The 27,560-nt window shown below is 44.8% G+C and overlaps 1 protein-coding gene across 3 annotated transcripts in view; it reads left to right on the forward strand.

The window, feature by feature from the left end:
- The window catches only part of C14H10orf90 (chromosome 14 C10orf90 homolog), a 203,345-nt gene that overhangs the window by 92,723 nt on the left and 83,062 nt on the right, over positions 1 to 27,560 (forward strand). The gene's annotated exons all lie outside the window — the stretch shown is intronic.

Here is a 27,560-nt window from a genome sequence, read left to right on the forward strand (position 1 = left end):
TGGCATTGCGCGAGAACAAGGGGAGGTTTCCCGGCTGGGTTGTGAGAGGCTCTGCCAGGCTGGGGCAGAGGTGGGGGGAGCGGAGCAGGGTCAGGGCAGTGGGGAGGGACCTGCCACCACGCCGAGGGAGGTGGCTTTTCCCAGCTGCCTTCCTCCTGCACTCAGTGACAGTTCTGAATGGCACTGTAAAAGGTATGGTGCAAACACAGGACCTGCCCTTGTCGACCGAGAAGTGACAGATGAGAGTGAACGTTATTGACGGGAGGTAGGGACACAGCAGCTGAGCCACGTGGGCCCCGTGGGTGAAGGGACAAGCCTTCATGTGGGTTGTGCTAGTTAAGAAGGATGCTCATCGGAATGCAGCCTCAGGAAGTGCTGGGAACATCTTTATTACTTCAAAAATTCCAGATGACAAATAATTAGGAGTGACATTGGAAATATTTAACAGCTATAAGGCACAGGCATGCACCTATGAGAATAAATAGTTGTAAACAACACATCCAGGTGTGCCAGAGAACATTGCCCAAGTATCAGCTGGCATATAATGGCTTTAGAAAAAGTTATGTATATGTAGTACTAAATAAAAGTATTTCTGGCACAAAGGGATGAACTTCAGTGATGTGGAACAGCCACGGTGAGCAGAGTACTGGCCGCTCACTAACTCCCCTGATGAGATCATTGCCCTGCAGGATCTCTCACGGCATGTGGCCGTCACTGTCCCCGAGATGGCCTGGTACAGTTCATCCAGCATCCACCCAATACTGCCAGGTGTGGACCCCGAGCCGGGTCCTGGGAATGCAGGTCTGAGACACAGCCCTTGCAACCCGGGATGCCCCTCTGTGTGGGGAAGAAAAGAGATGAAGAATGTGGCATTGGGGAATGCTGAGGGCCACAAAGCAGGGGGCCCCGTCAGATGGGCGGAGGCCCAGGAGAGGCCCACCTTGAGGACCAGGAGCCAGCACTGAGTAGGCAGGGAAGCGGGAGAGAGCACGCACGGAAGAAACCAGATGGGCTGGGCAGATCGGATGACACGGAATCTCCTGTGTCACGCTTTGGAGCTCGAATTTCATCCTGGAGACAGTGAGAAGTTGCTGAAGGATTTTTACGGTGGAGGGAAGGGGGTCTGATAGGGTTCGAGTTTCTGTTTTAGCAAGATCCTCTGGCAGTGAGGCTAGCGGCTGGTCTCGTCTGACAGTGAGGAAGCTGGTAACGCAATATGAGCGAGATGATGGCAGCCTGGCCTGGGGCACTGGCAGTGGGGCTGAGCGAAGGGGGGCTCGGCTCAGGGCAAGGAGAGAAGGCTGGGGGGGTACACCCCCAGGGTGCGGGCAAGGAAAGACGGCCTGGTATGAGGCCATGAGCATGTGGGGTGTGTGGGAGAGGCTGAGGGACGGTAGGGGGGACTGGCAGGTCTCAGACTCAGCTCCGTCCTCCCCGGAGAGAGGACTTAGGAGGATGTGGGGACCAGGCCTGGGGAGGGTGTTTCCCCTCGTCCCACTTTATTCTCTTCTGATGGTGAAAGCAACACTGCCTGAGATAGATAATTTGGAGAGTGGAAAAAAAAAGGATCAGAAAGAGGTTGCCTGTTTACATTATACAGTAGTGAAAAGGAGCTAATTGGAGTTCCATGTGTTGACCTGAATGAATCTCAATTAAAATCTTGAGCAGAAGCAGCAGGGTGTACACAGTACACTACCACTTGTAAACATTTAACAACGTGCAAAACAGTACTCCGGATTGCTAAGGGAATCATCCTTAGGTATAAAAGTAGCTGCTGGGAAGGATAAACATCCAGTTCAGGATGGTGTCTACCTGAGGAGGGGGTGTGATTGGGGAAAGGTACTGGCAACTTTGGGTGACATTTATTTCTTAGTATAAGAGGTGGGTATGTACAATCTGTTATTCATTATACCTCCCTATGTCTTAAATATTACATGATTTTTTTTTAAGTCATCCAAAACTTGCCAACTGAGACCATCATGCTGGCATATATCCTAGAAACAACTTTCCCTTCCTCTCTGACCCAGAGCGTTCGGGAAGATTCCCCGGAGGGACAGAGCTGCCTGCCCCCCAGGTTCAGAGTTTCTGTGGTTCTCCCACTCGTCACGGCTTGGAGTGGACAGAGGTATTCAGGGTGTTTGACCCTCGGTGACTTTTGCAGGAACCCTCTCCTGCTGCTTCTTTTCAGGAATCATAAAACATACCAGAGAAATAGGGTGTGTGGTTTACTGCTGTTGATTAAGAATCCAGAGTCCATGATCCAACCTACCAGAGATGAACTTGAAGACCGCCCTGCCCCGAAAGGGTTATTATTTGTTCTCGGCTGGGAGCCTGGTCCCGCAGCTCACAATACGCTGCTGGCCTGTTGTGCTCAGCTGGAGTTCCACAGACTGGTTCATAAATTGAATTTCATTTTTGGAACCAGGACGAAATGAAGAAATAATTTCATGTACTGTACATTTATTGAAATTATATCAAAATAAGCAATGATGGAAAATTTCTCTAGATAATGTAACTTCAAGGATCATTTCATGAGTTTGCAGCTAGGAAGGCTTCTGAAAATGTCTGGGTTTGGTAACCACGGGGAGAAGCTATCCATGTTCTATTTTGAGAGTGAAGGGAGAGAGGATGGCTTCATTTGGGTCCCTTTGCCGAGTCCCCACCCAGTGTCTCCTTCCTGTCCTTGCTTCTTTCATTATAGTTCCTCAGTAGTGCCCACTGTTCATATTTTGCAGTCATGCATATCACACGTTAGATGTCATTTCTTTATCTTGACAGAGGGCCTGAAATGATCATTATGGGATGCAGCACTCTGCCAGTGGTCACGACTTGGCATAAGTTGACCATGTGCCAGGCAGCCGGCTGGTTTTGATAACATCAGAAAGTGGAGATTCATTTATGATCTGATGCAGACTAAGACAGACATCTTTCACCAATTTTGGTTAACGTGAGGTTGACTCACTTCCCAAATTCACAACCATTCACCATAACTGTATAATTTTATAGATGATTTATGGCAGGTTACAATGTGAAATTGACTCTAGCCTTGATAGAGTGATTTCTTTGTAGAACATAATCATTGCTCTCCATTTCTAAGAATGGGCAGCTTCGGAAGTGCATTAGCTGTTCAGGTAGAGGGAGGGATTTCCACCTGCCAACTTGTATGGGCATTTCTATCTGATGCCAGTTCCACCCGCGTTGTCCCGGGTGTGAATTGGGAGGGTTTGATTAACGTATTTTAAACAGTGTATGATGAGACATGTAAACTATTGCATCAACCTCTTCCAGTTTGTTTTCTATTTAGAAGCTGGTACTTGATGCTACGTTTAATATTTTATTTTGCACTCCCCACATCCTCTACCTCCAAAGCCCAATCCGTTTATCCTGTAAACACTCAAGGCTAACCCAAAGTCGAGTTGTGAATTAGCAAGAAGTGAAACATGGAGGAGTCGAGTGGGACCAGCAGTTTTACCACCCTAACCTTCCTTGTCTAATTTGCAGATTCCAAGGTAGCATCTGCTGGCACTGTGTAGATGGCATCTCTCTGGAGGAGTTGCTCCTTTAGTGGGGACCACGATCAGATTGTCTTCTCTGATTGAAAGAAATATTCAGGGGAGATTTTCCAGTGTTTAAAAGACTCCTGGGGGAGGCGAGTGCTGTGAGACTAAAGTCAGCAGCGAGTGCTTTTGCAGTCCCAGGTTATTCCGTGCATCTGATGATCACCTGTCCTCTGTGCATTGCTCCCCCTCCCTGTTTGGGCACTGGCTTGATTGTGCTGCACATTTTGCTGAGTGTCTCACTCAGGTATAATCAGCACAAGTAGCCATTTGAAATAAAAGCATCTTTGACTTTCATATACATTTTCTGGGACAAAAGGAAAAACAAAAGTCATTTTAGCTTTAAAAGTATTGCATTGCCTCTGCAGTATTTCTAGAGAAAATTGGTAGCAGAAGATGGGTTTAAAGAGAAATCTATCATTGTGATAGTAAAATTAAGAAAAATGGTGGATTGCTAACTTTTGGAATGATTGCTATGAATCTTGCACTGTGCTTAGTGGATTTTTATTGTGTTTAATGGGAGATCATCACATACATGCAGCAAAATACACAAATGTAGGTAGCCTAATGCATGTTTACACATGTATATGCCCCCATTACTACCACCCAAATCAAGATAGAATATGTCCAGTAACTCATGTCCTTTGCTTATCTATAACTGCTGCCTCCAGCTGTCTCACCAAGTAACCACCATTCTGACTTTCATTGCAATAGATTACTTTGGACACTTCAACTTGATGCAAATGGAATCGTGTGACATATACTCTGATGCCCGGCTTATTCTGCCTGACATTATGTCTGAGATTCGCCCACGCCCTCCTGTATGGCAAGGGCCTAGTGTTCTTCTTCATAGCTGCATAATGTTTCATTGCACAAATATACCATTACTTATCTGTTCTACTGTTGGTAGAAATTCGGATTGTTTCTACCGTTTGGCTGTTACGAACAAAGCTGCTACAAATACTCTTATGTGTGTCTTCTGTAACCATGTTAGCCCATTTCTGCTGGATATATATTCAGCAGAAAGGAAAAATGGGTGCCATGTAAGGTAGGCATATAGGGTTTTTAGCTTTGTGGATGAGGTCCAACGTTTTTCCACAGTGGCTGGATCCACTCTCCCTTTACACTAGCAATGTATGGGAATTTTGGTTGCCCTGCATCCTCTCTCAAACTTGGTACTACCAAACTTTTTAATTTTAGCTCTTCTGCTACATTGTTTTAATTCAGTTAGAGTCACATCTCTTAATGACAGGGGCACATTTTGAGAATGTGTCATTAGGCAATTTCATTAGTGTGTGTTGACTGCCATAGAGCGCACGTACACAAACCTAGATGGTGTCACATGCTACACACCTAGGCTGTGTGGTGTAGCCTATTGCTCCTAGGCCACAAACCATACAGCATGGCTATACTGAATGCTGTAGGCAATTATAACGCAGCGTAATAATTTGTGTATCTAAATATAGAGAAGGTGATGTGTTGTATTATGATGTCACAATGTCTACGACCTCACTAGACGATAGGAATTTGCAGCTCCATTATAAACATATGTATTGTAGATATATTTTTTGTATCTATGGCTTGATTTTTCATTCTCTAATGGTATCTTTTGATAAATATAAATTCTCGATTTTTCTGCAGTCCAATGTATCCATCTTTTCTTTTAAAATTAGAACTGTGGCTGGGTGTGGGAGCTCACGCCTGTAATCCTAGCACTTTGGGAAGCCAAGGCAGGAGGATTGCTTGAAGTCGGGAGTTTGAGACCAGCCTGAGCAACAGTGAGACCCCATCTCTACAAAAAATACAAAAATTATCTGAGCGTGGCGGCATGTGCCTGTAGTCCCAGCTACTCGGGAGGCTGAGGCAGGAGGATCGCTTGAGCTATTTCCATTTCTTTAATGAGACTTTCTAGTTTTTTGCTGAGGCCTTTTAAAAATTTGTTTCAAATGTGCTTGTAGTTGCTTGTAGAAACATTTTTACCATGGCTGCTTTAATACCTTTCTCAGGTAATTCCAATATGTTTGTTATCTCTGTGTGGGCATCTATTGATTGTCTTTTCTCATTCTGTTTAAGATATTCCTGGTTCTTGTTATGAAGAAATATTTTCAATTAAAACCTGTACATTTTCATGTTATCTTATAAAACTCTGTATCTTATTTTAAACTTCTGTTTTAATTGGCTTTTTCTGACACTGCATTGGCCAGAAAGGGAGTGGGGTGCCACCTCACTACTGCCAGTAGGAGATGAAGTCCAGCCTCCCCACTTAGCTTCAGCTGACACTCAAGGGCGGTGGGGTCTTCGTTGCTCCCGGGCCTGATGGGGCTCTGGATCCCACTAGGCTCCCACCAATGGGTGAGAGGGTAGGGGTACATTGCCACTATTCCCCACATGGCTTCCATTGACACTGTGTGTTGGTGGGGCGGTAGCCTTGTTGTCACTGGTGGGTGGTGGAAGTCCTAAGTCTACACTGGACCTCTTCTGGCACCACCACAGTGGGGAGGAAGAGGGGAGCCTCATTGCCGCCAGGTGAGGGTGGAAGTCCAGGCTCTTTAAGTGGTCTTCACTGGCGTCAGGGGTGGGTAGGGACAAAAGCTGTGGCCCCTGCCTGGCCTGGCTTTCTGACACCGCCCTGCCTGTAGTGTCAGGGGACCTCTTTACAGCCTCCCAAGCGTGGAGGTCTGGCCTTCCCCCGGCCTTTGCTGGCATGTAGGCGTGGAGTAGAGTTTTATTCTGTGGGGTTTGGCTAGAGGAGAATGGTTATTGTCTGAAAGTTTTCCATTTGGCTAGAGTATTTTTTTCCTTGGCTTTTTGTCTAGAGAGAAGACTTTTGACTTTTGTTGGAGGTATTTTTTTTTTTTGCTTGTTTTTGTTTTTTGTCTTTGCCCTTTAATGTTTTCATGTTGCTGATTCCTGAAGCTCCCCAAGTCTGGGATACAGGAGGCAAAAAGAAAACCCAGGAAATTTGTCACTGTGTCATTCTTTGGGACCTACCTTCTTCTTACCACCTTTCAGAGTCTTCTCACGTTTGTTTTATATATAATACACACCTCTATAAATGCTTTATACCTAACTTTCAGTACAATAATGTTTGTATTTACTGGGAGGAATAAGAAAAACAGACCCCTCCATCTCCTTGCACGTGGAAGCAATGCTGCTTAGAAGTCATTGGAGGCGTTTTGATATATATATTTTTAAAGTATGTCTCTTAAGTCTCTGGCTTTTCTTTTTTTTTCTTTGTTAAACATAACAAAAGGGGAAGAACAATAAATTAATTAAGGTGACAGGGGCACACTGACCAAGAGGGGATAGGATATTAGAAGACCAACCATGATTTGTACATTTGTGCCCTGAACAGTAGTTCACGGGAGAGTTTTTCCATACTCAGTCTCACCTCCTGTCCCACGGGTCCCTGGGGCAGAGACCTGGCTCTGGGTGAGAGATCCGAGAGGGCTGGTGGTGACCAGGAAACAGAGATGCACGAGGGTGTTAGGAGGGTCTGGGAGGGAGGCGTGTTATGCAGGACCCGGGCTGGGCCATAAGACACTTATTTTCATGCATAGGATAACACGGACCACACCTCTTAAATAATAAGTCAGCATTTATCTTTTCTAAAAATGTCAGTGGTGTTTAAAAGTCATTTTGCCCACACCAGGGATGGGAAAATCCAGCCTAGGAATTGACTTCAACATCACTCAGCCTACTGGAGTGCAAAGATACTGAACCTCACCAGGTGACCAAAGGTCCCCACCCTGCTGGCGGTGCAGTCAGGCAGGATCAGTAGGGCAAGGCGGGGCACCTCGCCATCGGGAAAGAACGGGTTCCAGAGCAACTCTCCCACGCCGTGAGTTCTGCGATTATCCACTCACCTAAGGAAAGTCAATTCTGCTCCAGCATTGCCTGGTGGCTTCGTAGTTTCTTTCTGGCTAATGCCATCATCCTTCTTCATATGCATTTAAGATAATCTTTCTAAAAGCTCCACCCAAAGCGGAGATGCCGAATGTCACGAATTCTGTCGACTTGCATGGAAAGGAAAAACGAAGCTCCCACTTGGCTTTCCAGCTGGAGAATGTGGCTCAGTACTTCTGTGAAGCGAGCGGTGTGGAATGCACAGTGTGGAGTTACCATGTTGCTTCCAGGGATGGCCCCCGCGGGGGGTCGTGGCCCTTGAGTACTCTTGTGGACGGGACAGGCTGGGGATGGGAAGCCACCTCCTTCCAGCAGCCGGCTTTGCAAGACCCCAGGAGCACAGCGGATGGTTGTCCTGTGCTCTCCGCAGCCACGGTCTGTGCGCAGATGCACAGTTTGAAATCCGCAAGGGCAGACGTGCATCACAGCAGCCACCAAGGGGCCCTTGGGCCAGCTGCATGCCACAGAAGTGTTTGCTTAGGCCCAAAGAGTTTTTGTCATTTACTCTGAATTAGTTGAGCACGTTAAACAATTGGAGTATTTCACAAAAAAACTCAGGCATAAAGTTTCTCTTAAAAAACTAAGAGATCTGGCATACTAGACAGTAGGGGGAGGGGATCTTAATTTTGCCGCAGCCCCACCCAGCCTACTTTCCACTCCGGCCTGGGTGTCATCCCGTGACCCTGGTGTGTGGCTGAGGTGGAGTGACAGCCTCTGAGCACCAGTCAGCGCACACAGAGCCCTTCAGGGAAGGTCAGACCAATCCCAGCTTTCTGAGTGTCCTTTAACCACTCTCATTTGAGAAAGGATTTTCTTGAAAATAATGGCACTGCTAATGAAAATTGATTTTTCTTTCTAACAGTTTATTTTCCAGAGAACAAACCCAGGGAACTCTTAAGCATATGTGCTAATGGGAAACAGCGGCAGGCCGGGAGAGATTGAATCTATGCCGCCCGGGGCAAAAGCACATTAGCTGGGGGGCGCGAGCCTGAGCTGGTGGCCAGGTCTTGGGGAATGGGCGATCCGAGTGGTGATGGGGAGTCTGTCACGGTGCCCTTCTCTGTACCCACGGTGTCCTGGCATGCAGCTGCCCGAGCCCTCGTGATGCTAAATTATAGAAAACCTGCCTATGAATTGCCTGCCTCACCTTTCAAATGTCAAATGAGTGCCTGTAATATCCCACATTTGCTGTGTGCTTGAGATGCACCAGCCGTGATGTTAAACCCTCTGTCCGAATTAACTCATCGCATCCTCTCAATAACCTTGTGAAACAGGTGTGTGGATCATCCCCATTTTTCAGATGAAAGAAATAAGCCCGGCTACCTGGTTATCCATCGGCAAGCAGAGCCGGCAAGTTTGAATGTGCACAAGTTTGTTTGAATTGCGTCTAAGCCGTGTAGCACTTGAGTGGTTTGATTTTATTACAACCACTTTATGCAACTGCATATTATACATTATAGTATAAATTGATATATTTATACATTTTTATTGCTATACAGAGTTGCTTACACAAATCACATATATGTAATTTATGGGTGATTTAAGGGATTTTCAAGGGCAATTAGAGACCAATTGGTCGTTCGCTTATTTTCTTTGAGGCTCTCAGCAAAACCAGCAACACACACTTGTTAGGTTTTTATTTTTTAATTGGTTTCATTTTGTAAACAAATAAAACACCAGTGAACTATATATATGTGTGTATGTATATATATGCACAAACACACACATATATAAAAATATATATTCATATATATCTATATTGTCTTGAAGCACACTTAGAATGGAATATTATAAGTGAAATTAATGGGTCACAAATATTCACATTTTAATTTTCAATAGATACTACCTAATTTTCCTCCCCCAAATATTCTACCAGTGTACATTTTAGCCAATAATGTGGAAAGAACAAGGCCATTTCCCCACACCCTAACACTGGTTTTTTACTGGGGGGAGTGTGTGTGTGTTTGTCAAACTAAGGGGATGAAAAAGTGTCTTGCTATTGTTTTTATAATTGAGGTAAAATTCATACAATATAAAATGAACCATTTTATAGCGAACAATTCATTGGTGTTTGGTGCATTCACAGTGTTGTGTAACCACCGCTTCTATCCAGTTCTAAAACACTTCCATCACCCCTGAAGAAACCTTGTACGCATGAAGCAGTCGCTCCCTATTCCAGTCCCAGTTTCCCACAGTACCGACACACTGCTGATCTGCCTTTCTTCTCCGAATTACCCACCCTGGACATTTCATATAAAGGGAACCATGCAACATATGACCTCTGTGTCTAGCTTCTTCCATTTAGCATACTTTTTTAGAGGTTCGTCCACGTGATAGTATGCAGCAGGACTTCATTCCTTTTTGTGTTTGAATACTGTTTCATTGTGTGTATGTACAACGCTTTGTCCATTCATTCATGGATGGGCATTTGGATTGATTCCACCTTTTGGCTATTGTAAATAGTGCTGATATGAACATCTTGTAAAAGTATTTGTCTGAGTACCTGTTTTCAGTTATGTGTGGTTTGTATCTACAATCATACGGTCCTCGGGTAATTCTATGTTTGACTTGTTGAGAAACTGCCAAACTGGTTTCCACAGTAGCTGCACCATTTTATATTCCTACCGGCAATGGATGAGAGTTTTCATTTCTCCACATCCTCACTGACACTTGTTATTTTCTGTTTTGCTTTGTTTTCATTATAGCCATCTTAGTGGGTGTTAAGTGATGTGTTGTGGTTTTGATTTGCATTCCCTAATGACTAACAACATTAAGCACCTTTTTATGGTGCTTAATGGTGCTTATGGTGCTTAACAACAAGCACCAAGCTTGTTGACCATTTGCATATCTTCTTTTAGAATGTCTATTGAAGTTCTTTGCCCATATTTGAATTGAGTTGATTGTCTTTTTATTGTTGGGTTGTAAGGGTTCTTGCTGTATTCTGGATCTCAAATCCTTTTAAGATATATGATTTGCAAATATTTTCTCCGATTCTATAGATTGTCTTTTCACTTCTTGATAATGTCCTTTGATATACAAGGTATTGTTTTAATTTATTTTCTTTAAATATTATTTTAAATTAACTAATTGCTAAAGAACTCCAGCATATTTTTAATGCATATTATCCATTGTATTATTTTTCAGTGAAATCTATGTTCAAATCATTTACTCACTTTTGTGAAGTATTTTCTTCTGTTAAAAAGAGTTACTTTTATAAGAAGAGTTACTTTTATAACCTTGATATCAATATTTTCTTCCAGTCTGTTGTTCATCTTATAATTTTGGGTGTAATAACACCTGTGATATAAAAGTTGCTCATTATTTTATAATCCAGTTGTTAATCTTTTGTGGTTTTTGGATATTTTGTCTTCAAGGAAGGCTTTCAATGTTATCAATATTATAAAAATATTCTATTATTTTTTTAAATTTTACTTTTTAATATTTATATCTATAATCTCTTATAAATTTAGTTTTGTTTATGGCTTTAAATATGGACCATAACATTATTTTATCCCTAAATAGATTGCTAATACTATATGCTAATCTGTTCCTTTTGATTTGAAATATCCCTTTTTCAGAAACTAAATTTTCAGATATACTGGATGTCTCCCTCTGCTTTATTCTATGGCTCTATGCATCTCTTCCTGTGCTCAGACCATGTTGTTTTAAATAATACCAATATTAACAGAGTGAGTTTTGATGTGCAGTATGACAATATCCCTCTCTCATTATATGTTATGAAAATTGCCTTGGTTATTATGTATTTTCTCTTCCACATAAATTTATGTGTCAGATTGTCAAGTTCTTGATTAGATATGGAATTTTATAAATTGATTTGGGGAGAATTGATTTTGCAATTTTTACTTTTTCATCCAGAAACATGTTATACCTCCCATTCATTAAGTTTTCCTTTCCCTCCAATATAATTTTATGATACTCTTGGTATAAGACTTGCATATTTCATGTTAGATATGCTCCTGGATTTCTTATAATTTTGTTGCCATTGTTAACTTTTTTCCTACTGATACTTTCTAGTTGATTATTGCTGCTGTTCCTGTAGGTTATTGATTCTTGGAGGTTGCTTTGATCTTGGTTAAATTACTAAATCCTCCTAGTAGTTCTAACAGTTTTTCAGTTTAAACCCTCAGGTTTACAGGTGTCAATGGAAAAAAGCCAAACTTTGTAAAATAATTATAAAGAGATTTATTCTGAGCCAAATTTGAGGACGATGACCCGGAGCCACTGCCAAGAGGCCTTGGGCAAGTGGACTGGCTGTGGCTGGGTTACAGTTCGGTTTTATACATTTTTAGAGAGATAGGGTTTACAGGCAAAGTCACAAATGAGTACAAGAAAGGCACACATTGGTTTGGCCCAAAAAGGAGGGGCATCTCAAAGCAGGAGCTTACAGGTTATAGGTGGGTTTAAAGATTCTTTGGCTAGCAAATGGCTGAGAGAGTTAAAAGACCATGAAGGATATGCTTAATTTAAGATAAAGGTGTGAGCACTCTGGGAGGTCCAGACAGGAGAATGTTTTAAGTTTAAGGTAGGCATCTGCTAGGGTGCTTGAGTTAAGATAGGGGCTTTTTATCTTTTAGGTGATGTAATGCTATACCAGAATCAGGGTGGGAAGTAAACCACCGCTTTATTTGGTTAACAAAAGCCGCTTAGTGGGAATTTACCATTTGCCAGCCTGACTCAGCTGGCCTCCTTAGGAAGGAGTTTTGAGCAAAAGAAAAAGATCAGAGTTCAGTCCTCACAGGTAGACAGTGATATTGTCCAAAGTAATGAGCATATTATCTCTCCCCTTCCAAAGTCATGCCTTTGACTTACAATCTCTGTGTGGCAGTGCCCCTAGTGATCTTGGGAAGGATCACTTTGTTCCTAGCTTCTAAATTTTATTTTATTATTTGGCATTTCCTGGCTTGTCATAATAAATGTCATTGTTTGTATGAAGTTGTAAAAAATCCACAAGTCATATAACATATTTAATATATACATGTTGGAAAAAGTTAATTTACAAGCTTTTCCAAATATATTGGTCTTAGAAATTTTGTCCATTTTATAGAAATCACAAAATAAGCATTATATTTCTTTTTTTAATTTAAAAAAAAATTTCCCAGATTTTATACTTGATCATTTCGTTCATACTATATTTCTGGAATAAATTTATTTCTACAGTAGTTTGGCCGAAGGTCTGTGTAAATAGAAGAATCACTAAAACGCATTTATTGATATGGTCTCAAATTTTAAATAACATAGTACTTGGAGGTAGTGTCTTTGATGTAAAACCTTGAATCCTCTCTCTCTCTCTCTCTCTCTCTCTCTTTTAGTTTTCTAAACACAGTGACCTTGTTTGTAGTGTAAATTCACCTTCACCTGTATGATAGTTTCAGCCTCTCCCGCTGTAGAACAGAAGCCTAGCACAGACCCCATTCACAGCAGATCTGCTTTTCCTGCTAAATGTAGTCATTGTAACTACAAATGGGTTGCTGAGTATTCAAAAAAACGAACAATCCTTCTGAAGCACCTGATCCACTTTCTTGGAGGGAGGGAGGAAGGTCCCTGCCCACCGCCTGCCTCAGGGACTGCAGGGGCTGCCCCAGACGTTTTTCTCCCCACAGCCCTGGAGCTGTGGCTGTTTAATCAACTTCAAAGGTGATTTTGCTCCAGGCTCAGCTTTCTGCGGCAGAAATCTCTTGCCCAACAGCCAAGGAGCAGCTCCTGGCTCCAGCTCAGCTGGCACGATGCCTCCCATCAACATGCTAAATATTTCACAGAGCCTTGGCTTTGGGGTTTCCCTGGCTGGGTTAGCAGTTAGCTTGGCTTTTAGCTACTTTTGGAGGAAACCCCTCACTGTGGGGTGACGGGAGCTCACCTGGAATGAGCCGAGGAGACAGCACAGGGTTCAGCCTGGGCTTTGGAGGCATCTGACTTGACTTTGAATTCCGCCTTCTTCACTTCGGAGCTGTGGGTTGTTGAACAAGTTACTCGCTTCCCTGAGCCATGCCTTCCTTCTGTGTTCGATACGGTTAACCATACGCGGAGTTGCCGTGGGAGTCACGTGAGAAAGGGAAAGGCTACACCTGTCACGATGCGTGACAACTGGTAAACCTTTGTGCCATTGCCGCAGGCTGGCATAACAAAGTGCTACACACGTGGTGGCTTAAACGACAGGTGTTTATTGACTCTCAGTTCTGGGGGCTGGCCGTGCCAGGCCAAGGTGTCGGTCCCTTCTGAGGGCCGTGAGGAAGAATCTGTCCCCTGCCTCTCTCCTGTGTTCTGGTGGTTTGCAGGCAATCGCTGGCATTCCTTGGCTTGTAGAAGCATCACCCCGATCACTGCCTTGGTCTTCGTGTGAGTGTCTGTCTCTAATTTCCCCTTTGTGTACGGCAGTCATGTGGGATCAGGGTCCACTCCAATGACCGCATTTTAACTGGACTGCCTCTATAAATACCCTTTCTCTAAATAAGGTCACATTCTGAGGTTCTGGGGCTTAGAACTTCAACATAGGAATTGTGACATGTTAACATTCAGTAAACATTATCCATTTACAGTTTTTCAATAATAAGTTGGAACCTGGGGAATTACCTCTAGATGAAAAAGCAGTGTCTCTGCTGGGCTGTAGGATTTCCTGGGCATCCAGAGCACTCTTTAGACAGAAAAGAGTGCATTTGTATCAAGCTGAGCTGTAGAAGAACTTAGAAAGTGGCGAGGAACCCCAGGATCTTAATCTTGGAGGAAAACAACCTTTGAAGCTTGGAAACGAGGCGTTTGCACTGGTAAAACACACAGGAGGGAGAGGGTGCTCCCTTGTGCGCCACTTTGCTTTGGCGGCTGTGGGCAATAGCTGCCTATTAAAGACGTTCAGTTTTCAGAAGATCCAGGTAACGGCAGGTGTTTCGGGGGGACTGGGTTGCTAGGCAACAGCTTTCTTGTTTCCTGGAAAGGCTATGAACTGTCTCATTCCTCTTGTTCAAACATCTCTTCTTAGGCAAAGCCTACATTTAGAGAACTGAGGACAATTTAGAACTTCTTTTGGGTGGGTGGGGGATTATATGTGTGATCGGTCACATAAAGCCGTCCTGTTGGAAATGACAAGGTAGACATTTCCTTTGTTGCTCCCAGGCTATTTTTCCTACTGTATTGTGTAAGAGCATCAGGGTGACTTGACTACCCGTCCTTAACAGAGGAGTGGAAGTTAAGGATCTGTGGACTGCAGAGTTTATGTGTGATATCAAGCCTTACTCCTCCTTTACTTTCAAATTTCAAGTGCTGGTGATAAAAAAGCAATTACCTGCTATCTTTTGTTGGAAAAGAAGATAAGCACCAAACCCACTTACAGTCCTCTTTATTTTTACTTTCCCGTGTTTGTTGAGTCTCAGACGTTCCTACTGCAGGTTCCGAGGAGTTGGCAGGGTAGTGGCTGACCTGCCCGGTCCAGCCCTTGGAGGCTTTCCATGTTTTAGGGAGTCACGAAGGCCACGTGGCCAAACAGCCCCCATCCGGGGGCTCCCGAGGTAGAATTTTGAAGGATGCCTTTGAATAGGAGACATTTTTATTGGACTCAGGCAGAGGCGTGAATGAATTTAAGAGTGATTTTGTCTGTAAAACACAAGCACAGCTTTCCGCACTGGCGTGGCAGACGGTCTCGGTGAGGGAAGCACAGGTTGCTGAAACGTCTCATCCCCGAGGGGCCCGCGTGGCTTCCCGGGGCAGCTCGGGTCTGGCGCTGGGCAGGTCTGTGTCCGAATCTCTGTCTTGTTCAGCTGAGTGCTGAGCTGCCCGGACACTGTGCTTTGTTTGCTTTAAAATGTGAGCACTGCAGGAGATCTCCTGTCTGCGGTCCTCATGCGGAGATGAGGCACTCGGGAGACTAGAGCCATTTCGCTCCGCCTGAAGTCTCGGCGGCGTCGGGCCCTGGCTGACTGCTGAGGGCGGCAGTGGGCAGGGTCGTAGGTGCTTCACTGAGTCTGGGAGACCTGCCTGCCTATGATACTCTGCCCACCGCCACCCACGTCACCTGGCGGGCCCTACCCCAGGTTTGAAGTAGTATGAAAAGGCCACATTCACAGACGGGGCCGTTCTGTGTCCTGCAGACTGTGCCAGACCCAGGAGGCCCTCTGACTCCCACGCCACATGCTAAGGCTGCAGAGGCCCCTCCGGACATCCCTGGTGTGCAGTTGGTGGCGTGCCCTCTCCTGGCCATGTCCCCTGTGTCCCCAGTGACCCTATACAAGGCTGGCCCTTTTTTCCAAACTTCAGTATGAATCAAGCTTCTGCTGCACCTGCCCTGTAATGACGGGCTCTCCGTAGTGACAGCCCAGCTTGTCCTGGAAGAAGGGAAACCGCTGGCAGGAATTCGCTGCTCACTCCTGGTGGGGCCTGAGCTGCAGCCTGAAGTTCAAGGGCAGCTCTGCTTCCTGTGCCGGTTGATGGCTCATTGTCATTCATGCCACACTCCCTGATGAGGATGTTCCCAAGGGAAAGGCCTGAGTGAGGCAAAAGGTTGGTGCTTCTCTGTCGCCTGTGAAAGAAATGGCCATATTTTCTCCACATTTATGTCCATCAGGAAGATCCAAGACAAATTAAAGAAAAAGAGAAATGAATTACAATTTTGTTTGAAAATATATATATATATATATCAGAATCCCTGCTGCATGGGTTTAAATTGCGAATGTTTTTCTCACAGTTTCCTTTGCATGCAGGAATTGCAAACAGGGCACTTGATGTGCGGAGGTCTGAGCACAGCTTCATGCTTTACAGTCTTGCAGCACCAATCTATCGAGAACAGAGCACCATATTTGAGGGTTTGTTTCAAAATTTCCCGGGACCGAAGTGACAATATGTGGCTCTTCTCATGAGTGAGGTCTCAGATGCTCCTTCGAGGGCCACAGCGGGAAGTGGCCTGTCGGTTCCCGAGAGGGAGGTGCCAACGTGGTGACTGTGTCCTCCCCAGAAGCAGAAGCTCACCAAGGAAGCCATGCAGAGGGCAGACCCGGGGCTCCGTCTCGAGGAAGCGCCAACTCCCCACGGTGCGGGTGCAGGGCGATTGGGAGCACCCCGAGAGTTTCCACGTCCCCCGGCTGCTCTGCATTTCTTCAGTTTGCTGAGGGGTAGAGATCGCGGCACAAACAAGCCTGGAATTCGTTTCTAGGAATCTGACGGGCGTAGTAGCAAAATATGAAGGTGCCGTGGACCCAGTGGTGCTGTCATCTTCCTTCCTTTGGAAGTGAAAGAGACGTAGGGAAGCTGTCTCCGTGGACGTCCTGGAAGAGCTGGAGGTGCTTCTCGGACCCTGGTTCATGACAGTCCCATGAACGGAGAGACCCGTGTCTCCCGAACACTGCAGGAGCCTCTTTTTTGCAGAATGTCTTCTGGGCGGATCCTGAGGGCTTAGATAGACAGAGAGAACAGTGCCCCGTGACAACCGTAAGAGCAGGCACCGTGACAAATGGCAGATGTTGACACCAATGAGGATGAAATGACAGAGAATAGACGCCCTGAAATTCTCAAGGGACAGAACCAGAGCAGCAGTTTGGGCAAAGGTGTCGGAGGTCTGAGGCCCACAGCAGAAGCGCGGGGCGTGAGCAGGCAGCGAAGCGGAGTTTGGCACAGGCAGTGAGTTCTGCAGGCTCCTGGCCGGGGCGGGCCGCACCCTGGCTTGCAGCGGAGGCTTCTGCAGGGAGGCCGGTATGGTGGGACGAGACGACATTCCTAAGCCTGAGGGTGTACGTGGGCCTGGCCGCTCCAAGTGGGGACAGGAGGACAGGAAAAGCCCTTCCCTCCCTCTCACAATGGACCCTGGTGTGTATGCCCTCCTCCCTCCTCTTTGTATGTGCACAATTCTTGGGGCTTCTGCTCTAATCTGGCCCCCACTCCCATAGCGTTCCTGGTCTCAAAGGAAAGGCAGCATCTGAACATTCTGGACTGGTTTCACCCCTGGGGATCCAGCACTTGTAATTCAGCCTAGTGCAGCGAGCATTTAATTAGCTCTCATACCTGCTGGCAGCTGCCCCTTCTTAGCCTCTGCCAAGTGCCAGGCTCTTGTGCCGAGAGCTGTCCATGCGGCTCCATAACGTGAGTGTGACGTGTGTTCTCGTTTTACAGACAGGAAACGGGCTCTGAGAAGTTAACTTTACTGAAGTCAGGGTTGGTGCCAGGTCCTTTAATGTCTGCACTCACCCCTCATTGCTTCATCTCCCCGTGTCCAGGATTAGGCAGTGAGGATGGGGGCTTCCTGTCCCCAGTAGGGCCACAGTCCATCCAGGGAGGCAACTGCCCAGTCACTACAATACAACATGCTTTGCAAATACAGAACTGGTTTGTTTTGTCTAGTGGCGAAAAGTTCTGGAAGGAAACAGTTTCAGGTGGTCCTTAAATGAGAAGACAGACTTCCCTGGGTTTAAAGGGACTCCGTCTATGCTCAGAGGACTTGGGAAAGCTGTCACCTTCACTGCAAGTTTTCAGGGCTAAAATATGTACAATATGGCTGGGAGGAGATTTAAGCATAAGCATATTATCTGTGAAGCTAAGAGAAGTCCACTGCTGGGAGCCCCGTTGGGTTTATGTGAGCCTTAACGACACAGCAGCAAGTTTTTATTCTATTTCATTTTTAAGAATACTTGTTCTTAATGCTTCTTCACATAAGTCTAGACTCTACTTATTGGGGTTCAGCTGGGGTGATCCCACTTTGGTCAAGCTCAGTAAAACCTCCAGGGCTGTCTTCTCCAAGGTTTCTAGGGCCAAGAGAAGTGATGGGAAATGGGGCGAAGATGCAGTTGTGATGCCAGCCACTGGGAGAGGCCTCAGACTCCAGCCTCCATGGCTTCTTGGAAGGTCCCATTCACAAAGAGGAGGCAGCTTGCCCACTGGGCATCTGGGACCACCCAAGAGGTTCATCATAAAGTCACCCACCATAAGCATAGAGAGCCATAGGTCGAGCTGGGGACATGGAAGGCTGGGATGGAATGAGATGGAAGGAAACCAGACTTAGCCCTGGCAGCCTGGAGGCAGAGCTGGGGAAGGTGGAAGTCCATCCTAGCTCCAGCACTGAGTTGTATACAGGACCAGGGGTTGTGTTGACCTGGATATAGGCAGCGGCTGCCTGACTTTGTCTGTTACCCACAGCTGCCCAGGAACTAGCCAAATGTGTGTTATTTCTGCCCCAGGGAAGGTAGTTACATATTTTGTAATTTCATTTTATATTGGATTGTTTATCTTTTTATTATTAATTGTAGGGGTTCATTATATATCCTGGATATCTGTCCTTTGTCAGAAATCTGGTCTGCGAATATTTTATCCCAGTCTATGGCTTGCCTTTCATTTTCTTAATAGTTTTTCCCCATGAACAGAAGTTTTTAACTTTGATGAAGTCTAATTTATCTTTGTTTCATTTATGGTTGTTACTTTCTGGGTGCTGCATATGAAAATGTTGCCTTCTTCTAATTCACAAAGATATTCTGCTATGTTTCTTCTAAAAGCTTTATAGTCTTAAGGTTAGGTCTGTGATTCAACTCAAAGTAATTTTTGTGAAACGTTTGAGGTGAGGGGTGAGGAGCATTTTGTTTTTGGTGGAATATCCAGTAGTTCCAGGATCACTGCTGGAATAAATTCTACTTGGTCCGTTTGAATTAATCCTCTATGTCGTTGGATTCTATTTGCTAATCTTTTATTTGCTAATTAGCAAATAATTCTATTTGCTAATCTTGCTAAGAATTTCTATGTCTATGTTAGGGTTTCTCATCCTCAGAACTATTGGCATTTTGGGCCAGATAACCCTTTGTTGTGGGGGTCTGTGCTGTATATTATGGGATGTGTAGCATCATCCCTGGTCTCTACCCACTGCATGCCAACAGCATTCCCTCCACAAACTGTGACGACCAAGAATGTCTCTAGACAATGCCAAATGCCCCCTGGTGGGAAAATCACCCCCAGCTCAAAACTTTTGGTCTATGTTCCTTAGGGATATTTTTTCCTTTCTTTCTGTTTTTGGTTTTCGGGTATTTTTGTAATGTCTTAGCAGGTTTTGCTGTTAGGACTGTGCTGGCCTTCTCTATTTTCTCATCTTTTTGTACTGTCGGCATCTTTCTTCCTTAAATGTCTGATAGAATTCACCTTTCCCATGTGTGCCTACAGCTGCCTGGGCTGAGATGGGTTTTCTTCCATCTCATTCCATCCCAGCCTTTCATTTTCCATCTCTAGTGAAGCCATCTGGGACTGGAACATTCTTTATATATTTTCAATATGGGGTCAGCTTTTTAAAATAGATTTAGGGCTCTCAAGACTTTCTGTTTCATCTTGCGTCATTTCAATAAGCTATATTTTTTTCAATCAATTTGTATATTTTTTCTAAGCTGTTGAACTTATTCATATAAAAGTTACTTATAATATTTTGTTATTATCTTTTACATGTCTGTAGGCTCCTTTTATTCCTAACAATGGCAATTTATGTGTTTCTGATTTTTTTCTTGACCAATTCTTTTAATTTATTTAGAGAACTAGCTTTTAAATTTGTTGATTTTTTTTTCTATCTTTTTTATGTTCATTGATTTATTATTTTCTATTTCCACTCTTATTTTGGTTTGCTTTTTAATATCTATGTTAATATGCATTTATCTGTAGTTTATTCACTTTCACTGCTGGATAGTTGAATGTCTAACTATTTATAAATTCTCTTAAAGAACATTTTGATTGTTTTCAGTTTTTTTAACACTAAAAACAATGATGCTATGAAGTCTCAGATATGCAAATGTGCAAGAGTTTTTTAATGCACATACTGTGTTTTATTTAGTTTAAGATGTATTTTTTTTACATTTTAATATATCGGAAGTCAGGATATATATTAAAATTAACATCTTAGAGTGTAACTAACAGCTTTTTTTTTTTTTTTTTATTTTTTTTTTTTTTTTTTTGAGACAGAGTCTCACTTTGTTGTCCAGGCTAGAGTGAGTGCCGTGGCGTCAGCCTAGCTCACAGCAACCTCAAACTCCTGGGCTCCAGTGATCCTTCTGCCTCAGCCTCCCGAGTAGCTGGGACTACAGGCATGTGCCACTATGCCCGGCTAATTTTTTTTTTTTATATATATATATCAGTTGGCCAATTAATTTCTTTCTGTTTATAGTAGAGACGGGGTCTCGCTCTTGCTCAGGCTGGTTTTGAACTCCTGACCTTGAGCAATCCGCCCGCCTCGGCCTCCCAAGAGCTAGGATTACAGGCGTGAGCCACAGCGCCCGGCCTAACAGCTTTTTTTGGTGGTACGTTAAAAATGGCACAACTTATAAGCAATGAAGTATTTGATTTTTGATGAAATGCTGTAAATAAGAGCAGAATAAGAGCAGAAAATAATCAAAGTGTTATTTTCCACAGTGATTGTATTAGTTCATGCTCAGTAGTCACACATGGGAATTCCTGTGGCCCGACATCCTCACCAATATTTAGTATTGTTGATTTTTTGCCAACCTTGTAGATGTAAAAAGGTCTCATTATAATTTTATTTTGCATTTCTGTATTTACTAATGAGTTTGAATGTCTTTTCAGTTGCTTAGTGACTATTCCTCTTGAGAAATGCCTGTTTCATCTTTGCCTGTTTTTTCATTGGGTTGCTGGTCTTTCTCAAATTAATTTATAGGGGTTTTAAAAATCAGTTTTGATACCAACCTTTTGTCTGTTACATGGGTTACAAATACCTTTTTCTAATTTTCAGCTTGCCTCCTCTCTTTAGGGAATCTATTGATAATCAGAAATTATTAAATTAAAAATGATTTAATTTATCAAACTTTAATAGTATTTGGGAAACATTATAAAGATATCAGTTCCTATACAGGATCATGAAAATAATAACTATTTTCTCTTTAAAAAGAGCTTTTCCTTTCACATTTAAGTTTTTGGATTATCTGCAGTTGATTGGTAGATAATGATAAGAAGAAAGTTTTTTTCCAATTTTGGTTTTTAAAATAATGATAACTGATCATCCCAGCATCGCTTATTATATTTTGATTTTTCATTTTGTGTTTATTGCATATATCTACTGCTATATAGTACCACCTCATTATTTTTCACATTTCCATATATGCAAGAATGTCTTTTTTGGGGTGGTTAATTCTTTTCCAGTAGTCTGTTTTTGTTCATTTCTATAGTAATAAATTACCTTTTCCCCTCACTTTTATAATACATTTTGATAATTGATAGGGCAGGCCCTGGCTGTTTGTACATCTGTCTTTCTCCAAACGGCTGCCTCGTTGATATTACCGTCCGATAGGTTTGGCATGTCCCCGCACACTCGGCCACTCACGGAGGCTGCTGTCATCGGGCACACAGAGAACCCCCAGGAAGCTGGGAATCGACATCAGAGGCTGCAGGAATGATCTTTAAGGAGGACTTGAGAGTCTAACTTACCCAATGCAGTCAGAAAGGCTCGACCCATTCTGCGGGGGAGAAACCAAAAGAAAGCAGGGGACTCATCCCGTGCTCGCAGCTGGTCCATGCTGGAGCAGTCCTGCAGCACGGTCGGCTGAGTGGGTTCCACTGTGGAATTGGTGACCTCGAGACAGAGCCGTGTTTCTTGGGATCCCAGGACCTCATTTGCTCCGATGGGTTTTGCTCCACGCCTCCAAAGCGTCCTCTGGGTGAGCTTCTCACTCTTGGTCAGTTCCCTGTGCAGCCCCACCCGGCCCCGCTGGACCTGCTTTGCAAGCGGCAAGACCTTTGTCCCTTGCTCTTTCCTCACCAGCACGCTTCTCAGTTATTTCTTTATCCTTTTACAGAAATTATATGTTTTTATGCTTCTAAAACTCCTCCAGCCTAGTAACCGGGTATGATCCTTCTCTTTGTCTAGGTATCTGGAAGTGCCAATCTTGGTGTTTGATCCTTTTCTTCACGTCCCTGAGACCTGATGGGCCCACGTGCCAGTGGCTGCTCAGGCACCTCCCCTCTCCTGTGTCTTTCAAGTAGAGAGGGAGGAAAGGCCATGCCAGGGAGCTGGCAGGAGAGCTGTAATTACCCGAGCTAATGCTTCGTCTCTCTCTAAAGTTCAACTTCATTAGTGAAACTTCCTTTATCTTGTCATTCTAGTTTCTGGTTTCTGATGAGCTGGTACTTATTTTGCAATCAAGAGTAAAAATGTTGAACTAAAATAATAACTAACATCATTAACTTTTTAAGGAATGTTAACTGCATATAAGCTCCACGAGGACAGACATTTTTCTGTCTGTTTTGCTTCTTGCTGTGACCCTGGCACCTAGAATCAATGTCTGGCCCATGGTTGATGCTTTATTAGTATTGGCTGGATAAATAAAGAATGAATTTTACTGGGTGCTTCCTATATGTCAGTGGTATGCTAAAGGCTTTCCATGTGCTGCTTTCTTAGTTCTGATAACAATCCAATGAAATCGATATCATGATCCCTGTTTTGCACTTGGGGAAACTGAGGCATAGAGAAGTTAGCTGACTTGTCTAAGTCACAGACTGTATAAGTGGTCAAGACAGATTCAAACATGTATCTGTGGGATGCCAAAGAACATGCTCTCAGCTTCCATGTGGCAAATGCCTCTATCACTGATGTTATGCAGATATGAGACACCACCTTACCGGAGTCTGAGAATCCCCACTGCTTCTTTCGTTCAGTGGTGGGGGAAGGGAGGCATCACTGAGCATCTTTTTCCTAGAACCCCTACAAAAATACAAATATCTCAATTTAAAAATGAGGAAAGGATCTGGACAGACATTTTTCCAAAGAAGAAATACAAGTGGCCAATAAGTACATGAAAAGATGCTCCACATCATTGGTCACTAGGGAAATGCAAATCAAACCACAATGAGATACCACTTCACACTCACTACAATGGCTAAAATCAAAAGATGGACAAGAACAAGTATTGAGAAGGATGGGGGGAAAACCAAACCCTCATGCTTTGCTAATGGCAATGTAGAATGGTGCGGTCACTTTCCTGTTGTTTTTATTTTAATGGATTTTAGGAGCACAAGCTAAGTTCTGTTACCTGTATATATTATATAGTGGTGAAATCTGGAGATGCAGTCACTTCAGAAAAGAGTCTGGCAACTCCTCAAAAAGTTAAACATGGGGTTACCATATGACCAGCAGTTACACTTCTAGGTATATACCCATGAGGATGGAAAACATATGTCCACGCAAAAACTTGGACATGAATGCTAACAGTAGCATTATTCATTGTAACTACAAAGTGGAACCAACCCAAATGCCCATCAGCTGTTGAACAGATACATCACACACGGTATATTCGTGCAATGGAATGTTATTCATCCGTGAAAGGAAGGATGTCCTAATAAATGCCACAGCATGGATGACCCTTCAGCATATGTTAAGTGAAAGAAGCCAGACACTAAAGGCCGCATGTTGTATGACCCCATTTAAATGAAATGTCCAGAACAGGCAAATCCAGACAGAGAAAGTAGATCAGTGGTTGCCAGGGGCTGGGGCAAAGCAGTTATGGGAGGAACTTTTAACAGGTAGGGGGGCTTCTACTGAGGATGATGAAAATGACCTGGAATTAGTGGTGATGGTTGCACAACCTGGTGAATATATAAAACCCACTGAATTGCAAACATAAAGGGGTATACTTTATGATATATGAATTATATCTCAATAAAGCTATTAAATTAAGAAAAAATCAATTGCAGAGAGAGAGAGAAAGTACAAGTGAGCTTGGCCCAGCGAGAGGAAGGGCTGTGGTCAGAAGAGAACTAGAGTAAGAGGCAGAGCTCTGGAGCCTTTATTAGACCTGAGTGAGCTGCCCGTGCCACTCTCCAGCTGGGGCCTCTGGGAAGCCCCGCCCCTCTCCGAGCCTCTGTGTCCTTTGTTTTGCATTGTGGTAGGTGTGGACAAGCTGACATTTAAGGCTGCTTTGATTTCTTATGTGCCTACTCATCTAAGGGGACAGTTTCCCTGGTTCTTGCCTAAATTTCAGGTCTACTCTCCAGCAGGCGGGGATAATAGGGGACAGGGAGTACCGAGATCCTCGTCCCAATAAATGACAATAATAGCAGAAACAAAAGATGAAAGAACTCAAAAAGCACACCGTGGAGAATAGCAACCTTGTTCTTACCGTCTCGCATAGCTGACAAGCTGTTGGAAAGTTTTGCAGAGGGGCGGCTTCCGTTTGCTAAGGAGGCTTGCAGGGTAATGGCCGTGGTGTGAGCGTCTCCGAGCCTGGGAGTTTCCTTTAATGCTGGGCTCTCAGATCTGGTCTAGTGACAGCGGATCTCTCCCCAGCCCCCCAAAGTGCAGCGCACGGCTAATGGCTCTTATAATGAGAGATTTACGACTCGGGGCGTTCAGACGCCGCACCAACCTCATTTGTCCGGCTCGTGGCAGATCCTGTAATCATCTCTGCAGGCCCCAGCTCCGGGCTCCGCACATGCTGCTCTGGCCAATTCCGCCGAGCAGATGAGAAGCAAGGAGCCCCACAGCCCCACAAACAAAAGTCGAGTTGCTCCTCCAGAAGGAGAGGAAGTCCATCCTGACATCTTAGGAAAATATTTTTGTGTCTTGGTTATGCAATGAATCCTGAGTTGACAGGAGCTTTTGGTCTCATCGAAGTGTGTGGCTTCACAGCAGACGTGGCTCCAGGTGCTCTTGTGCACAGGTTTCAAAGACGTCCCATTTTCTTCCTGGCGGGTTGGTGCTTCTTCAGCCCCGAACTAAAAGCAAATAACCCATTAATATTCTTGCTCATCCTACAGAAAGTTGCCTGGCTAATGAGTCTGGTAATTGGGATCCTCTTGCAGCTTGGATCTCCCTTAGGATGAAGCTGGGGTTGCAGGCACCTCTTTCTGGCCACCGTTGTCTGCAGTGGGGTCCCAATTTTTGGCCACCCACCTGCAAGGGCAGAAATAGTCACCTCTGAAATCAAACCACTCTATGATTTTCAGTGCTGTGTAATACTGATTCTTGTTTAGGGGGCTTTACAATGAAACGAGTGCATAATGATGCAAGAGATACTGATTTCTACTCAATGAAAGAAGCAAGTTAAAGGGAGACTGCCGCCCTTTCTCACACACTCTCCCTCAGGTGTCCCCAACACCTCTTGGGCTGGCTGGGGTAGGACAGGACCCCACAGCAAAGCTAGATGACCTTCTGGAGGCCACAAGGTCCTGTGCACACCCTGCACATTGCAGATGGGGAAGCTGTGCCCTGCAGAGGGCTGACCTGCTCAAGGTCATAGCTGAGTGGCCAGGTAGAACCCAGTGTCCCTGCTACCTGTCTGGACTCTTCCCAGAATATCTTACTGTGTCCATTAAGGCCAAAAGAAGGGAGCAAAATCCTCATCTTTCAACATCTCCTACCACTGCTGCTTGCTGCCCAAGATCTGGCCATCTGCTTAGGTGAGGCTACATATTCCCGGGGCATCTCAGCAGATATCCTGTCCCCCCTCCCCAGGCCTCAGTTTTCTCTGACCTGGGCTGCCTCCCAGCTCTGTGGAATATTTTTTGAGAGGGGAGTGCATTCTTTCACATTGAAGGTGTCTGTGTTACATAACAGAGACCACCTATGTTTGCTTACATGGGTCCAGGTCTTAAAAGCAAGAAAATATATAATAAGACCAAGATGGAACCACAGAACAAAAGGCAACAGACGATTCATTAAAAAGGATGGAAAGCAGGGACTTGAATCCATGTTCATTGCAGCATTACTTGCAGTAGCCAAAAGGTGGAAGCAACCCAAGAACCCATTGATGGATGAACGGATAGGATAAGCAAATGGTAGTCAATACATCCAATGGAGTATCGAGTATCGTCCATCCTTAAAAAGGAAGGGCGTTCTGATACATGCTAGACTTGGATGAACCTTGAAGACAAGGTTCATCTAAGTGAAATAAGCAAGTCACGAAAGGACACATACTGTATAATTCCACTCATAGGCGGTACCGAGGGGAGTCCAATCCATAGAGCCAGAAAGTAGACTGGTGGTTGCCAGGGGCTGGGGGGAGGAAAGGGGGGTTGGTGTCTAGTGGAGACAGAGTTTCGGGTGTGCAAGGTGAAAAGTGCAGGGCTGGAGATGGGCAGTGGCGATGGTTGCACAACATTGTGAACTTGTTTAACACCACTGAACTGTACGCTTAAAAATGGCTAAGACGGTAAATTTTGTCATATGTATCTTACCACAATTTAAAAAAATGAGATAAGCTATAAGAGAAAATGGTCAAATCCACATTGCATGGAAAAATCTGTGTCTCATTCCCCTGTTAGAATATGAGCTCTTCAAAAGCAGGGATCCTGGGCTTCCCTCATCTTAGATACCCCAGCCCCTGACCTGGAACCTCAGCCCCGCTATGTTCTCAGCGAGTGAGTGCTGCGCTGAGACAGTATTTGGTTGTCCTCACCGTCCTTGGGGCCGGTGGCCCTAGCCTGTCCTCCAGGAGAGCCCCACATTGCACACCCATGGAGAGCGGAGCCGGGACGCACCCCACCCCCGCGCCCCCCGGATGCCCAGGGCCGGAGGGTCTGTGCTTCCCATTCCGGGGGTTCAGATTCAGCTAGAGCCCGAGCGACTACAAAATGCAGTAGACAGGCTTTTGAAACATCTTTATTATACGCCGTGATTTTCTGAAAGAGATGAAAATTCTGTGTAAAACCATGAATAATAACACAGCACTTTCTCCGAGGGCCTGTTATGTGACAGCGCCGTGCTGAGCCCACGAGAACTTTTATTTACTTCGTTCACTCATCCCCAGCCGGGCAACGCACACGCCAGTCTCGTCTTCCTCTGACAGAGGAGCAGCAGAGGCCTGAGGTCGTGGGCCCGTGCCAGGGCAGAGCCTGAGAATGTGGTGGTGCCAGGCGTCACCCCCGGGGCCAGACGCCAGGACCAGGCCGCTCCATTTCCACGGTCCCCGCGCACAGGGATTGTTACTATTGCAATCCCCCAGCTGCAGGCTTATGGGAAGGGTGACCCTTGGCAAGCTGCGTACGAGAAGCTCAGCTTCCCCATCTGTACGATGGGGTGATACCAGTGCCCTCCCCAGGAGGCCATCTTTCATGTTGAAAGAGGTGATACTTGCACAGCGCTCAGCCCACGTGTGTCTTGCAGTGAGCGTGCGGCAAGCTCCAGCTGTCACGACG

This window comes from Microcebus murinus, chromosome 14 (assembly GCF_040939455.1).
Source record: "Microcebus murinus isolate Inina chromosome 14, M.murinus_Inina_mat1.0, whole genome shotgun sequence".
NCBI classification, from domain to species: Eukaryota; Metazoa; Chordata; class Mammalia; order Primates; family Cheirogaleidae; genus Microcebus; species Microcebus murinus.